This window comes from Pleurodeles waltl, chromosome 7, assembly GCF_031143425.1.
Source record: "Pleurodeles waltl isolate 20211129_DDA chromosome 7, aPleWal1.hap1.20221129, whole genome shotgun sequence".
Lineage (NCBI taxonomy): Eukaryota > Metazoa > Chordata > Amphibia > Caudata > Salamandridae > Pleurodeles > Pleurodeles waltl.
Window position 1 is genome coordinate 222,539,501 of NC_090446.1, and position 17,946 is coordinate 222,557,446.

Below are 17,946 nucleotides of genomic sequence, written 5' to 3' on the forward strand. Positions count from 1 at the left end.
CTCTGCCTGTTGCTTTGCTATGCTGGCCTCCTGCTTCTGTCCTTGGAGTGAAAGGACAATATTTTGTTTTCTCCTTCCTGCTTTTTGAGGTTCTCCGAAGGCTTGAACTGAGCTTGTGTCCTGTTAAGAAGTCTCAGGGACATCAGAGACTTCGTCTGCCAGTGCCTTGGCTCTCTGGCTGAGAGTCCCGACTTGCCAAGTGGTGCCAAATCCAGCCCCTGGACTCCTGGGAGTGGGTTCTGGTGTAACCAAGAAGATGCCAAGTGCATTTACTCCAGTGTGACTTCAGAAACAGTGCCACTGTCTGACTCCACACCCCTGCCTGCACCAGGAGCCATGGTCGTCTCTGAGAGCAATGACTGACGTCGCAGGCCAGATGCAGCTTCAGCGCCCCAAAAGTTCAGCCACAGCGTGAGTCCTAAGTGCCATGTCCCTGATGCCAGGGACTCCCAACTCTGACTCTGCTTTACCCCCTGTGGACCTGTTGTGCCATTGAACACTGCAAAGTTGACGCCCCACATCTTGACTTGCTGGATTCCTCGACCCTGCCAGATCATAAGGAACTGACGCCTTGCCACCAACACTGCATCACCTCCCCTGCCATCCTAAGGAACCAACACCTCACCTCCCTGCCTGGCATTAAGGAATCAACGCTTCACCTCCCCGTATGCAGTAAAGAACCCAAGCCACACCAGCTACAGTGACACCTCACCTCCCTGACGCGGTGCAAAGTCTTTGGTTCATTGTTTACTAAAGGTACTGTGCCTGAGGTCCGTGCAACTCCATGACCTGCCTGCACTCCATTGCGAGTAGTGCTGGACTGCAGAGAATAACTCCATCAACAATGTCGTCATAGCCCCAGTTGGAGCTATTGTTTTTCAAAGCGCTTGTATTGAGATTTAACCTCCAAAAATTCATATCTTTGCTTGTGTATGTTGGATTTTTGTCCCTTTGGTCTTGTTTTATTCAGATAAACATTGGCTATTTTTCTAAACTGGTGTGGGGCCCTTTTTTTACTGCTTTCACTGTGTTACTGTGTGTGTACAAATACTTTACACATTGCCTCTAAGATAAGCCTTACTACTCGTGCCAAGCTACCAAGGGGGTGAGCAGGAGTTATCTTAGCTGTGTGGCTCCCTTACCCAGACTAGAGAGAGGGTCCCTACTTGGAAAGGTGCAACACACTGCCAACTATAGAACCCATTTCTAACAGCCACTCACTGTGTTTTGAGTAGGTAAAAAACAGCTGGTGATTGAAAGGATATTGAAGCCATTCAACCCTAAGGTGATGTGTTGCAGACCTGTCAGTGCTAGCTGCTGTGGTCTGGGCACTGTGCTCACTCAGCAAGAAGGCAGTGTTGCATCAAGGGTGCTCAGAGGTTTTAATGCAAAGGTTTCAACTATTGAAAAATAATTGTTGGCATGCTGGTGGGCCATTCAGAAATTCAAACCATATGTGTGGGGAACTAAGTTTGTGGTCAAAACAGATCACAAGCCATTGGTGTCAATTTTGTGTGGGCAAAGAATTAAGGAACATACTCCGCACATTGCCAGGCTTTCTACCAAATTTCTTCAATTTCTTTTTGATGTGGTACACATACAGGGTGTGAACATTGTCAGGAATTACTGTTTATCCAGATTCACAACAAGTTCGATTGCGGACAAAGACAATGATGAGTCAAGTGAGGAAAGCGAATTGATTGCTTCAATTGACATAGAAGAGATGAGTGTTGTCTCTGAGGATGAGTGGAGGAGAGAACTTTTGCTTGACAAGACTCTCAAACAAGTTCTACTGTATGTGAGGAATAGCTGGTCATCCAAAAGAAATGTGGGGTTTTTATGTCAGCCCTTTTAGAAGATCAATGACATGTTATCAGTTGATGATGGATTGCTGATGAGAGGGGAAAAGTTGGTACTGCCCACAGGGGAAAGGTACAGGATTATTAAGTCTGTTCATGAAGGGCTTTTGAGTCGGACATTTACTAAAAGACAAAAAAGACAAACCTTCCGGTGACCAGCAATGAACAAGGAGATTGAGCAGTTTGTTGGGGAGTGTGTGATCTGTGCTTCATCAGCGAAAACGTTGATTGTGAGAAAACCTCCTTCATAGCCTATAGATTGTCATGGAAAGGATAAAGTAGGTATTGATTTAGTGGGCTATTTTGATGTTTAACCAGCACATTCATATTTTACTCTGGTGTTAATAGATTTCTATTCTAAGTGGTTGTAGATTAAGCATATAGCTGAACCAAATGCCAAGGAGGTCATCAAATTCTTGAAGGTTGTCTTTCTTCAAAAAGGTTTTCCCCAGTTTCTGGTATCTGACATTGGGGTTCAGTTTATGAATGAGGAAGTCAAAAAATTTGTGAGATCTGTGGGCATTAAAGATCTGAAAACGTCCTTATATCACCCCCAGGCAAACGGTCAGGTTGAGAGCATGAAAAGTGTCCTAGTACAATGTGTACTGTGCACTATATCTAAAACATTCATTGTCTGCAGGACGGTACTGCAAGAAAAGACCTCTTTTTGACATTGTTACCCCCACATTTTGACTGATGTATGATATAGCCTAGAAGTTGATAGTGCCCAGGGCACCTGCTAACCAGGTTCCCTGGGCCAGAGCTCTTTCCCTAAACTGTTGTGATGCTTTGGCACAATTGGAGACACCTTTGGCTGCCCTAATAAGCCCCTAGTAAATGGTACTGAGGTGCCAAGGGCAGGAGATACTAAGGGAAGGCCCCTGAGGGCAGGATCACTAATTGTGTCACCTTCTGGGGGCCTTCAGCCAGGTACATCCAGCACTGCCATTGCAGGCTGAGTGCCCTGAGGCATCCCCAAAGTGAAAATCTGACATGGCACGCTGCCTATGTGCCCTGTCCTCTCCACACTGCATACACTATAGGTAAGTCACCTCTCTGATAGGCCTTTCACCCGAAGGCAGGGTGCACTATATTGTATGTGAAGACATAGCTCCATGAGCAATATGCTACAAATGTGTCCTTGAAAAACATGAGACATAGTGAGTGAACAGAGCAGCCATTTTAAAATACATGTGCTGGACACTGGCCAGTACGAGTTTCACAGCAACACAATGGTCACCATGAACCCTGGGTTGTTTGGTATCAAACAACTCAGAATGATAAATCCCCACTGGTGCCAGTGTTGGATCTATTATAAAGTGTACTCATGGGTCACCTTAGAGGTGCCTCCTGCAAAAAGTAACTACACTGGCATGGTTGCTGACTGGTTCTATCCGGTCTTCCACTACCAGACATCCAATCTACAACCTTGGGGGAGAGATCCTTCTCTCTGGATTGTAAAACAATGCCCTTCCCGGGTGGAGGTGCTAACACCCTCTCCCTCAGGAATGTGCAACCTTCAAATTGCTTACCACCTTTAAAACTCAATGTCCAGGCCTGCTGCTAGCAGCAGATGGCCATCCTCATTGCAAACCCCAACTTTTGGTGGGAGCAACGGCGGGAAAATACACAAAGGGTAGAAGGAGTGGCCCCACCTGGCATGCACCACCCCTAAGGTGTTGCCTGAGATGTGGACACTCCATTTTATTTTCCTTCATCTTGAATGGAAGGAAAATAGCCATCCAGGTATGGGAAGTGACCCCTGCCCACAGGAAGTGGTCACTTAGTGGGTGTAGCCACCCTAAAGTAGGTGACCCATTGGTCACTTCCAGGTTCCCCCTAAAAAGCCCACTAAATACAGTATTTAGACGGCACTCATAGACCAGGAAATCAGATTCAATGGACAAAAGAAGACCAGCACCAAGAAGAACTGAAGCACAAGAACTGTGGACCTGCTGCATCAAAGAAATGGTGCCAAACCCTGCCTGATGCACCCAGGACCCAACAATTGCGCTGAGGAGTTGCAGGACAACTGGACAACTCTACAAAAACCCTAGAGGACCTCCAGGCTTTACCAACCACCAGAGAACTCCCTCCAGAGTGGAGGTACCACTCTAGAGCTTCAAGAAACCAGCAGGCCAGACAGAGTCACTTCACTGACCAGCCACTAACTCCCAAACTAGATATCGCAGCTGGACCAAACAACAACCCAAAGATTGAGGACAAACCCTGCAGTGTGCCAATTTTGGTGACACTGCAACCTCCAGCAGCCAAACCGTGCCAATACCAGTGGTATTAATCAGTCCATGTCGGACATCAAGAAAAACAGCACACCTGGGGCTGTAAAAGGACCAGGAGAAAGTCCCTGTTTAGGGACTTCAGTAACACCACAGACATCCCACCCGAGTGGCCCGGATGGCCTGTGGATGATGCTTGAAGCAACTTACACCTCCTGCTCCTGAGGGCATCCTTGCGCACAGCTCCTGGCTCATGGATTTGCTCTGCACCCGGCCGCCCTGTGCAATACACCAAAAAACCTGCTGTGCCTTAGGAGCCCCCCTCCTTGTAACCTTGACCCTCCAAGAGGACCCTAAAGATCCATCTTTAAACTTACCTGTTCCGTGCTTTTCCAAGTGGTCCTCCACAGTGGACCTTCACCAGATCCCACTGCTCCGCTGGATCAAGGAGCCGGCTGAACTTCACCAGCTGGCACAGTGTGCCCACAGATAACCTTAACCAACCTGCAAAAGAAGAACTTGGCAAACCAACTGTTTGATTTTATATGTATTTTTAAAGGTGATCCTCAATTGATTCCTATGGTGCGTAATTACGCATAAAAAGACTATTTGTATTAACATTCCAAAATTCATATCTTGAAAAGTACTTACCTAAGTCTGATGATCTTGGTCTTAAAATTAATATAAAAATCTCAAGTATTTTCATAAATTGGGCTCGAGTTGTTCCTTTGAGTACGTGAGTTGCAAGATTGATACTGAAAGGGCAACAAATGTTTTGCGCTTCCCCAGGATTGGCCTAACTTCTCAACCAAGCTACCATAAAAATTAGAGCATTAGGTGATCTAGTTTTTCCCCTGTAAACCAACATGTGGTTGCCTGGATGCCCTGCACAGGGTGCCTGGCTTTGCACACTACATAGAGGGCCAGCTTCCTACAGGTACACAGCATGTTGTGGTTCTATATTACCATTGATCACAAAAGTCTCGGTTTGAGCTTTTGAAGGAAAGGATTAGTTCAACAGAAGTATGCCCTGGTTGGATGGGTAAGTGGATCAAACAGGATGTGTTGTTGAGAGAGGTGGCTGTTGCAGTTAAAACTAAGTTAGCTGAAGCTAAAGCTAAACATAAGAAGTCATACAGCATATTCAACCTCATTCACCACCAGGTGTTTAAGGTGGGTGATGTGGAACGCATAAAAAGGTGTGTTTTTCAGAAAAGGAGAGGAGAATTGGGAGATCTGGTGGTCATTGGCAAAGTTATTGATAATCTTATAAGAGTCAATGAGCAGTGGTGGAGTACTGCAAGTGTGATCAAATGTAAGGAGGAAGCCGCTTGGATCAGGGTTCCTAGTCAAAGGGCCTTAATCTAGGTTCCAAGCAAATTGAATCTAAGCCATTTGATTCTCATGGGGGTAATCTCCCGCAGATTCAGGGAAGTAATCACACTAGACAATTGCATATTAAGTACAGATAGACAAATAATTCATGTGTTATGTTTAACTATATGGCTATAGTCTTTGACACTGTTTAATATGTAAGTTATACAATATTTTTGACACTGTTCATAAGAACTTGCTTTGCTCTGATGTATGACTTATTCATGTCATGTGAAATCTTATTGTTGATGTTTTGTATAGTTTTTTTTTAAACACATTGTCTGTTTTATATTATAAGGTTCATTTGTTTGCTTTGTCAAGGTAAAAGTAATGTAGTATTTCATCCAGGTGCCATCATTCTCCACTCTTGAATGTATTGATGATAGAGTGGAGGATGTTGTTGTATGAAAAGGCAGATGTTGGAGGTAGGAAGTTGAGGGAGAATCCAGTTGCTCTACAGGCCTATGTGTTCCTATTGGCAGCTCCTACTACAGTTTTTCTGGAATAAAGTTGTCTTAATTTACCTCATGGTGCATCATGTCTTCTCACAGATCCTCCACTCACCACACAATTAAGTAAAATAAGCTAGCAAAAAAAATAACAAGGCAATGTAAAACAGAAACCATTCTGTTCTCTCTCGGACTGTTCCTAGAGAAATTTATACAGGAATTGGCTGATGACACTAGTATTTGTATGATCTGAGATGATCCATACAAGTTTCAGGACCATTGCTCATAATCCACCACCAATGCCAAAGCTTCACATGCTTCATGTACCACATCAGTTTAATTCCTCTCAATGTAAAACTCACATGACCTGAAAGAGTGAGAGCTTTGCTTTTGAACTTCCACAGTTTTTAAAACAAAACGTTAGTAAAGGCAATTTTCCATGATGGGCCATTAGCTTGGAAACAGCTGGTTCAAACAGGCCTCCCAAAGTGCCCACAAATAAGGCCAAAACATTCCATGCATATGTGCACAGTTCCTTCAATTTCCTTTTTGTATTGTTTCATTTCTTCATTGAGTTTTTTTTATTGCAGTAACAAGAGTGGTACAATAAAGATACGTAAACCAACCATGGCGAGAATATCAATAAAGTAAACTACTATCCCATAATCCATCTGTAAACTGGATCCCCACTAAAGCAGTTAATATGTAATAATACAAACAAGGGTAAAAGACAAGCAGAACATGAACATTGATGGAGGGAAGAGAAAAAGAAGAAAGCACACATCTACAATGAAGAGGGAGGAATGCATGATAAAACACCAACATAAAAGAAAGCAAAATTGGAAGATATCTTATTCCAAACCTCATATGTGGGTCAATAATATAAGGGGATAAAGACTGGGGTTCTTCAATGGGAAGGGGTTTGGGAACGGAGCATATAGTTCTACATGGGACATGAAGTGGAACATGATACATCATAGACATCTGGGGTGTATGGATGAGTTTGGCATATCAATGTTTAATAAAAGAGACCCAAACCTCTTGACATATTTCAATTTGACATTTAGCTTTTAAATGAGGCATTAAAAACTTGCCATATCATACATGTTATCCAGCCAGTTCTGATAAGTGTACCCAATGATGCAGGATCTCCAATTTAGTCTCCTCTAGGGCAGTGGAAAGTGATCTTTCATCATTCTGGGCCACTGAAGGATGTATTACATACATAGATGTATTATCCAAGAGTACTGTCCAGGCAGACTAAGGCCTTTCCTCATGTGATCCCATACCTGCAACCAAAAAGCCTTCAGTTGATCACATTCCTATAAAATATAGACTATATTGCAATATGAAAGATTGGCACTGTGTAACCTTGCTGGAGACCAGGGCCGTTGGTGAAGGATCTCTAAAAAACAAAATAAGACGTACTTCTCATAATTTCCTCCAGATCGGTTAAATATTGGAGGAAATCTGTATTCTTCTTACTTCACTCAATGCTGAGGTCACAGGGCATTCACGTGAGTATGTAAAATGCACAAAGTGTAAGCTCAACTGAAATTATCACCTCCGTATTTGTGACCAGATACCTGCTGGAGACTGCAGTGTTCTGCATCACTACTGTGCTACTGAAGCGTCTGCTGGGCCAAGCTGAATGCTCGCTGCTAGATTCGCCCTCTCAGATACTGTTGATGTCACGTGTGACTTTCACCTCCTTAAAAGTAGGGCGCTTAAATAAAACCCCATAAACACACTTGCACACTACCTTTAAAAATGTAGACCCGTAGATTGGTGCAGGTTGTTATCAATCACTGCCCGATCCCTTTGCTGCCTGATAATTATGAACTTGTGGGATTAGTGGTGCTTTAACACCTGCCCCCACAAGGCAGCTCTCATTGCTGTTGTTTGTGTCTTTGTCACTAAAAAAGAAGTAGAACATGTTGATGTTAGCATCAAGAGTAGCTTATTGGTACAGAGGTAGACAGGAAAAGGCCAGGCAGCTGAGCAACAAGCACTCTCCAACTCCATCATTCCAACTGACATCACAATGTTCTATACCATCTCACATAAATTACTAACTGTATTAGAAAACAACTACCTTAATTGAGCAAACAAAGGAAGGCACAAATCATCAAACATGTTTCAAATACCCACACTTATTCTCAATTACAATCTAGGTAAATCACACAAAAATTAAATTCAGATAAAAAAAAATTAAGGGCATATTTACAAGCTCCTAGCACCAGAGGAGCATCACTTTTTGTGATGCTCCGGTGGCGCTGTTCACCGCGGCATATTTACAAGGTGGCACTAAGCCACTTTTTGTAGCTTAGGCCGCCTTGTAAATATGGACCCCTCCGATGCAGTTTTCTATTGTAGAGGGGCATGCAATGGGTATTAATGTGGGCATTCCACTGCAACACCCATTGCTTTTCACGCTGCCTCAGATTTACAGTAATCAGTCTGTGGCAGAGCCAACAACTAACCCCACCCCAGGGGTAGCATTAGCATGGTGCAATGAGGAGAAATAATGTAAGTATGTGTTCTGCGTTCTGCAGCACACATAGAAAGAAAGAAATGTCATGAATGATTGTTTATGTACAGAAAGATGTCCCTTGCTGCACATAAACAATCATTCAATGATGATGATTTGGTACCTCTGTGTGCTGCAGAATGCAGAACACTTAGAAGTGCCAAATCACCATTGTAGATTGTTTATGTGCAGGGAGGTGTCTCTTTCTGCACATAAACAATCATTCCCTTCAATGCAGGCATCCTTGCACTCTGGTGCAAGGATGCCTGCATTGGCGCTGGCAGCTAAATTTAACACCAGCTCTTCGAGAAATACAGGGCTGCACTGTATTTTATAAACACGGTGTATCCCTGTGTTTAAAAACTGAGGCAGTGCAGCACTGCCAATTTTAGTGCTTAGTTTGGTCAGTTCAAATTCAGTACTGTCACTCCAACCTCCCTAACACTAGGATAAGTGTTGGACTTAGATGAGATCAGATTTAAATTTCTGACTGAAACATAGGCAAAAGTAGGGATATTGTTGGACTATTAAGGGGTCAAATTCACTGTTCCCATTACAATTTAAGCAACAGTAGAGAAAGTGTGGGACTTTGTAGGAGTCAGTTTTACCATTTCTGCTCCAATGTAAGCAAATGTAGTGAGCAGTCAGCTTTACTGTTCCCACTTCAATCTGAGCAACAACAGTATTAGCCTTTGGGTGGGTCATATTTACTCTTCCTCCTCTAATTTGCACAACAATGGGGAAAGTGATGGACTTTAAATGGGCAAGATTTACTATTCACACTCCATTGTAAGCAAACGTTGGAAAATTGTTGGACTTTGGAGGGGTCAGATTTACTAATCCCACTCCAGTCTGAGCAACAGAAGGGAACGTGTTGGATCAGGTAGGTGTCATATTTGCTATTCCTACCCTAATACCCTAAAAACAAACATGGACAAAAGATTAAAATATATTTAAAAATGATAAATTGTTAATAATACATTAACAATTAAATGAAATAATTAAAATGTGTTCTATTAATACATAAAAAGTAATTAACACGGTTAACAAATGAATACATTGTTCAACCAATTAACAATTAATTAAAAATACAAAAATAATAAAAACTAATTAAATAATTTAGATAATTATTACATATTTTAAATAACTTCAATAAAAATTAATTCTAATTAAAAAAATCATATTTAAAAAAAGTCCAACCCTTACCCTCGACAAACTCAACAACTGTTCACTAAGTTACTAATGTCTAATTACTTTTTTAAAACCTGTTTCCTATGGAAATATGCAAAATTTGATAAATAAATACAGTCAGTAGAAATATAAAATTTAGAAGGTATACTAAAACAAATAAACTCAAATAATATTATAATATTATTAACATATGATATTACATTTCTAAAATGTATTAACCTAATAAAATGATATTTTAAACAGATATATATTCAATTTTTTTTGGGGATATATGCCTTTTTTTAAATGATATTAAATACCTTAAACATGATATGCTTACCTTCTGGAGACTGTTCTTGACATCACAAAATTGTTGACACAATATGTGCATATTATGATATTTTTTAAACAATATTTTGTCGGAATACCAAAAACACACCATTGCATGCAAATAGTAATTTGAGATGTGCTGCAAATATTGGGCAGCACCTTTATTTAAAAGGTAAGAAATTCAATTGTTATGTTTTTGTTTTTGTTTCTTGATTTAATCAATTCTACATAAAAAGTGCAATTGTAAGGATTTTTATTATTCTGCTGCCAGTTGCACATGATGTGTTTTGTGCTATGTTTCCAAATCAAATATATTTTCCAACTCTAAAACATTGTATAAAGAAATCAGTGGGAAATTGCGTGTTCCAACTCTAAATTATAATTTGTTTCATTATTTGCTACATAATTCAGACAGACACTTCAAAGCAGGAAAATTCTTTCAAAATGAAAATGCCCCCAGGTAAAAGTCCAAAGGAACGTTTTGCTTGATTGATGGGGCAAATGAAAAAACGAAAAATCTGTTCACATTAAAGAAGAAATAATACATCAACCATGATATGGAAATACAAACACAATAATGATTATTACCCATATACCCTACATTGGAGAACTAGACTGCAGATTACTTTTTTTTTAAATAACAATCCCAGTAAATACAAATGTAGGCTGTTCCACGGAGTTGGGCCACTAATTCCTAAGAGTGCTGTTTAAATGTAATTAAGCACATAAACATGTCCAAACTGTCACCTATCCTCCAAATAGTGTTTGTTTAGAAGTCTGATTATTTATTCAATGTATTTCTTTATTTTTGGTGTGCCACCTCGTCATGGCATTTTTGGTCGGGAGGGACGTCAGTAGTACAGTGTGTCATTCCAAACACAAAAGGTGATAGAAGAAATGCTTGCAGATAGCCTAAAGCACAGGCAGTTGATCTGGGAAACACTCCAACCCACTATTTTTTGCCCACTGTTCCATGTTAGGCAGAGGCCTCCTTATGCAAATCTATACAGACGCTGTCTCTCAAGGGGGTTATGCGTTTGCCTCACTGTTCAACCTTGTTTTGGGGCTCCTGTACTGTGAATGCCTTAACACCATATACACAACTTAAAACACTTAGGGGCATATTTATACTCTGTTTTCTCCGGATTTGCATTTTTTTTTTTACGCCAATCCAGCGCAAACGTAACTTATATTTTGGCGCTAGACATATCTAGCACCAAAATATTGGAGTTAAAGTAATTTTTTGCCTTTGGAAAACTACATTGCGTCAATGAGATGCAATGTAGGTGTTCCCAGGCAAAAAATGACTCTAAGGCCCCAACGCCTTATTTATCCTCTTATGCAAAAATCACGCAGGGGTGGGAGGAGGGGTCAAAAATGATGCTAAGTTTGCTTTGCACCATTTTTTAACGCCTAGGTCAGGGCAGGCATTAGGGGGCCTGGGGGCCTATTTCCATGGTGGAACACCATAGAATAAGCCCACAGGTGCCCTCCCCAGGCCCCAGGGACACCCCCACCAACACCAGAGGGACAGGGGAGGATGGGGGACCCCATCCCAGGTGAGTATAGGCAAGTACAGGTAAGTGTTTTTTGTTTTTAAAGTGCCATTGGGGGCCCTGAAATGGGCCCCCCTACATGGCACTGGCCTTTGGGGTGGTGGGAATGACTCCTGTCTTTTCTAAGACAGGAGTCATGTGGCATGGATGGTTTTGTATCAGAAAATGACTCTAGGCAGGTTAGAGTCATTTTTTCACTCTATCCTGACAAAGTCATTTTTTGGTGCAACACTCCCTTCTTCCATACTGGCAGCCCCACCCGACTAATGACAATTTTTTTACGATAGCCTACCCTTTGCACCAGCTTGCACCATTCCATAAATATGGTGCCCAGCTGGTGCACAGAAATGGTGCAAGCCGGTGTTCAACTTTTTGGTGCAAAACTGCGTTAGTGCAGTTTTGCACTAAAAAGTATAAATCAGGGCCTTAATTAGAAGAAACTAAAGGGGGGATTTTTTTCTAACTGCTTTCCTCTGACTTCCGTGACTACTGAACTTGTTACAAACCATTACCTTTGACAAAATAAAAAGTGCTGTGGTGCTAGACCGATGTAGGAACTAATGATAGTCGGAATATGTACTATTAGCAACATGCTGCTCTTGTTATTTTATCCAGATGAGAAGTGCATAATTTAAACGTTCACTCTTCATGGCAGGTTTCCACCATTAACTGCCCACTCAAAAAGGAGACAAGACAGCCTAAAAAGGTAGAGATGGATGTCGTTGTGGGATCCTACTGGAAGGTTTTGTAAATATAATATTGCAAGAAGTGTTATTAGAATAATGGAATGTGGAGTTCTTAGATCTCTTCTGCAGACGATGAATGGCTTATAATGCTCCCCCCCAGGGACCACCATTCCCATTGTTCTCCTTTATTCAATCCTGTTTCAATTATAACATTCTACCCATAATGGGTAACATATTGTGAAAGCATAATAGCCCTTTGTCTCCAGAGAAGCTCAAATGTTCTTATATCTCACACCCCACTTGTTATAAGAATAAGGAGCTGATTTAGAGTTCATGGAGTGCCCTGCCCACCAAACTGCACCCGCTTTATTCTGAGTCACTGAGACATAGGTTGTGTGACAGCAGTGTCACGGTTGTATGATGGAACCATGCATGCTGGAACAACGCATGCCTTAACAACGCGGTCGTAACCATGACCACGCTTTTTCTACACATGCCTTTACCACGCATGCTTTTACAACAAATTTTGTTGTAGAAGCATGCCTAGTAAAGGCATGTGTGGAAACGACATGTAAAATGGCACACGAGGTTCTTTCATGCTACCTACCCCACCCCTTATACCGAAACTACCCAGACCCCCCACTCGCCCGAGCCATAAAAAAATCTATCCCAACCCCGCCACCTTCCTCTTAAAAACTAAAGTACCCCACACCCCCAGCCACCCTGATCCCTAAAAAAACTACCTCAACCCCCCCACCTCCCTCTGCCCCATAAAACTAATCTATCCTGACACCCCTCACCCACCCTGATCCCTATAAAAATAAAATTATCCAGACCACCCACCCTCATTCCTAAAAACTAAACTACCAAAACCCTTCCACCGGCCCTGAGCCTAAAAAAAACTTTAAAAAACGTACCCAACCCTCCCACTCCTGCCCCTAAAATTAAACTACCCTGACACCCCTCACCTGCCCTGAGCCCTAAAACCTTCCCCCTAATAAGTAAACTACTCCTCAACCCTCACCCACCCTAAGCCCTTAAACTAAAAATACCCTGATCCCCTCACCCCACCCCTAAAAATGTAATTACCCTGACCCTTCCACCCGCCATGAAACTTTAAAAAACTACCCCAACACCCCCGACCCCTGCCCCTAAAAACTAAAGTACCCTGACAACCCCAACCCACCCTAAGCCCTAAATCCACTCAACTGTTACAAAACTACTCACCAACCCTGCCCCAACCCCACTTAACTCATCGGGTCCTCTCCTGAACCTTCCTCCTCTTCTCTCCTCGCTCTTCTCTCCCTTCCTTAAACCTTCCTTCACCCATTTAAAAATAAACTACCCCACCCCCACTCTAATCCCTAAACAAAATAATACCCAAACCCCCCACTCCCACCACTAAAAACAAAAAATAGCCCAACCCCCCCACCATAAGCCCTAAAAAAAAATACTTACACTTCCCACCCCGGCCTCTTAAAAAAACAAAAATAGCCCGCCCCAAAACCCCACCCAGTCCACCCCCACCCCTGTCCCAACCCCACTTACCTCATCGTGTCATCTGCGTCGTCTCCTGAACAACAAATGGCTTTTTCTGTGCCTTAACTACGCATATGCATAGTTTTACACATGCATAGTTAAGACACACAAAAAGCCATGTGTTGCTCCAGCAAATGTGGTTACGCTTGCGTGGGAAACGTCTGCGTTGTTAAGGACGTGAGGTTAAGGACGTTTTCCCAGTGCGACTGCGATCTCCACTATAACAAAACTTACTCTGACAAATCGTAGGATGTCAGGCCATCTGCTCTATTTATAGCAGACAGTCTGATGTTTTTTACTCTGATCATCACCAACAGGGAAAAACAAGCATTTTCAATGCAACGGGTCTCTCATTTGCTTGAGTTAGAGCTTTTAGCATTGTAAACTCCTAACCGGACTTTTCTTGCCATACAAATTACACGAAAAAATCTCAGCGCGATTGTGCTATGAAAACTGCAGCACGATCGCGCTGAAATGGAAAATGGAAAAACCTAGCACGATTGTGCTATGTAAACTCTAGCACGACCACGATGCGTAGAAAATAAAAAGATAAAGTAGTCCAAAAATCATGTTGAAAACATCGAACCTCGAATGGTTTCAGTAGTTTACTGGTGCTGTGTAGGTGGGCTAAACACCAGAAAAGGCATGAAGTATGCATGCCTTTCACAAATGAAAGCAAGTGGATTTGAAAAGGCAAGCCCACGAACCAATGAAAGTGACTGGCGTGACATGGGCGTGGTTAGAAGCCCAAAGAGAGATTACAGCATGGGACGGAGCTCTTTGTGCTCGCACATAAAAATGCCAGTTAAGAACACAATAATAAAAAAAATAATAGCTTCCTCAAAAGAACTTGTGGTTACTTCATAGGATCTGTCATAACAGCAGTTCCTCTGAAGGCATAGAGAGGTAATGTCTTCAGCCACCCTGATGAAGGGCAGGCTGCCCCTCTAAACTCTAATTATATTCTGCTTTTTCAAATGAACGCCCAAGCATTCTTGCATCTCCAGTGCTCCTTGCTCAAAATTTTGCAAGTGTCCTCTTTTCCGGAAGCATGGACAGAATAATTATCTGCCTGATCTTGGCGCCATCTTTATTATCACTCACCAGTATTTTTCTGACACCGATATATCAATACAGGTGATCAGAAAATAGTGATTTCTTGGCTGGACCAGTTCTAATGACACTCTTTACTATTGAATGAGATAACTTTGAAATAGCATCTGAAAATATAAGTGGGTCCTTCTTCGTGAACATTTTCACAAATAATCCTTTGATTTTGTTAAATGAGAGCGGCATGCCGTCCAAAGTGTGGTTAGTGGGTTTCTCTGAACCTTTTACTTGTCACAAGCTTACTTTTACTGCAAAAGCAGTAGGTACATGACTGTTCAGGCTGAACTTTTACATTCGATTGCTGATGCCTGGTAGGCCTCAATGACTTTCAAGAGCTGGAATGTTGCATTCTGTTTTGGCAGCTGATGATTTAAAGGAATGGGCTGGAGCACTGTTGAGTTCTCTCTCTTTCAGTGTTCTGCTCTTTGGAACTGAAGTAGGGGAAACACTCAAGTGATGAGATGCATGTGTTATTTCAGTACATAATGATGCACTGTCCCCTCCAGGCACAACTCCAAAAGAGTGCAGTTTGCATAACAACCCACATGACAGTCAAATTGCAAACCTTTAATAAATGAGAGAAATAGCTCTAATGATTAGTTTAGATTACTGCTCTTGGTTCAGAGTCAGAAAGGCGTGGGCTTGGTGTAAATCTCTTCAGATAACTGCATGTTTTCGTTTCTTAAACGGGTTAATGACACATCAAGTGAGCATAATCAATAAATGAATGAGCTCTTTTTTGCGTGGTCTCTAAAGAAACCGAAAATGTTTTACCGGGTTACCCTATGCACTTGTGAATTTCCAATTTTCTTTTCTTAAATCGATATTCCAACCACTTTGGAGCACGCTACTGGGCTATCGTCTCAAAGAAAAAACATGTTTGTAAAAGTCAAAAGTTCTGGGGTGTAGCAGCTAAATTGGTTGGCATTACCAATGCTGATTGTTATGGGTAAAATACAGGACCCCAGAAAAAATGTGACTCCGTGGGTTCTGCTTTTTCTGCATATTTATGCACTTGCCGCATTTCCGCTACAATCTTTTATCTGATGCACAACTGTAGATTAAAAAAATGTTTCTAACAGATGAAAAGTTACTAGAAACATAGCAACATGTGTTTCACACAATAGATGGCTCTTCGCAAGGTATACTAGTCATCTTTCCAGTGCTTATTGCAACATGTTGTTCTTATAAAGGTACAAATTAGGTAAAAATCCTTGCCCAGACAGTTAACATGAGTACAAATGGCAAAATACTGAAGTGAAACTGTGATCAAATGTAATATGTACTGCATTTTGTGGCATAATTCCCCTTTTCTTGCCACATAATTTAGACAACCTTGCAGTATAACTTTTTCCTCCTCGCTGCATATTCCAGTGGCCTGCGTAACAAGCACTTCAGTATGTTGGCATCTGGTTGGCATTTCATTATATTGTAACCACTGATTAAAAAATACAAAAAAGATTTCCTTTTAATGGATGATGGAGGCAAATAAAAAACAAATGCGCCAAGATTAAGTGTATTTTCGAGGCACAAAATATTCCATGATGCATTGCAAAGCAAGCTGTCCGTAAGTAGCAGAATGGTACGCCAACCAGCCAATTGCATGAGGTTTGAGAGATAGCTTATGCTCTGGGGAGGAGTCAAAGACGCTTACTAAACGTACTTATTTAAGGATTGTTAACAACAGTTTGAGCTTGCAGCTGTTCTCTCATGCCCGACCTAAAATCTAGAGTACACCCACAATGCGTAAGCATGGACCAAAAGTACACACGTACATCCATTTTATATAAATAGCTATCTTTTTAATCTATTAATAAGAGACTTCGGAAATAATATAATTTTACTGATTTTTAATATACCCTTTAGATGCCTTAACGATGAAGGGAAACCAGGAAGTTATGCAGGAATGATTGAAATATGTTTAAGAGTATCCTTTGTATTTGATACTATCCATATATAATGACATTTCATATCGCCAGGTTTCTTTCAAATTGTTATGTTTTTTGTTGTTGTTAAAAAATGATGTGGTTGGCATATATTACACTAACATAAATTTGTGAGTTGGCAGCACTGCGTGTATTCAGAGTGTATATATGTAAATTCCTCTGTATCATCCCTCCGCATTTGCCAGTATCATGGGAAATCCTTATTAATGGGGGTCCCTGTTGAGATTCTTTAGCACCCGTGGTTAACTGGAAGAGGTGAGGTCTGATAAACAGTAAAAAGTACAGCAAACCAAATATAGAATGTTAAGAAAGAAAAAATGCTAAGAGGTGTCAGGGATCCAAGACAGTAGATGCCTCTTTAGTGAAAGACGTCTTAGTTTCTCTGAAACCACCATTGAACTGAAAGGTGTGTATGGCCTAGCGTGCCACAGAGCATGATTTGTGAGCCAAGGTTCCCATTCTCTCAATTCACCTTAATGAAGAGCCCTTGGATATGAACCAGGAGACCTGGGCAATGTATTTAATTGAGATAGAGATCTGGAAAGCAGTTGTAGGTGGGAAGTCACAACTCTCACATCTCTTGCCTCACAGGTAGCTTTCAGAATGCCATCTGTGCTCTGTGTAATATATGTTGCCAACTGTGGAAAAATATGTTTTTATATTTTTTGATAGACTTCAGGCAGGTCAAAACACAGGAACCAGGTTACAAATACACCTTGAAACAAGAGGTTGCAGCACCCTGGTTGGGAAACATGGTCCAGACATACAGTATCAAGCTACAGTAACAAAATCATTGTTAGGTAATTTCAGATAGCAACTCTAATGTGTCAATTGACCAAACATTGATACCATAAACCTCTTAAATTCAAGAAGCATGTGTGTCGAAAACTAACACTGTCAATTGTTGGAGTTCAGAACATTTCTTAATGAAACCAACCTTGGGGGTTGTGCCTGGCTAACTGCTCATACGCTGTGGCCACTTCGGAGAGGAATAGGGTGCATTTCACAGGAATTTCTCTGAGGAGGACTGAACTCTGGGCTGTGCTTTTATGGAATGCACCACCTCAGATTGGAAATGGCACTTACCTATCTACCAGACTTGGCAATATAAGCTAGGGTTTTCCCGTGTTTACTATCATCATTTTGGAGCCATACCTTCA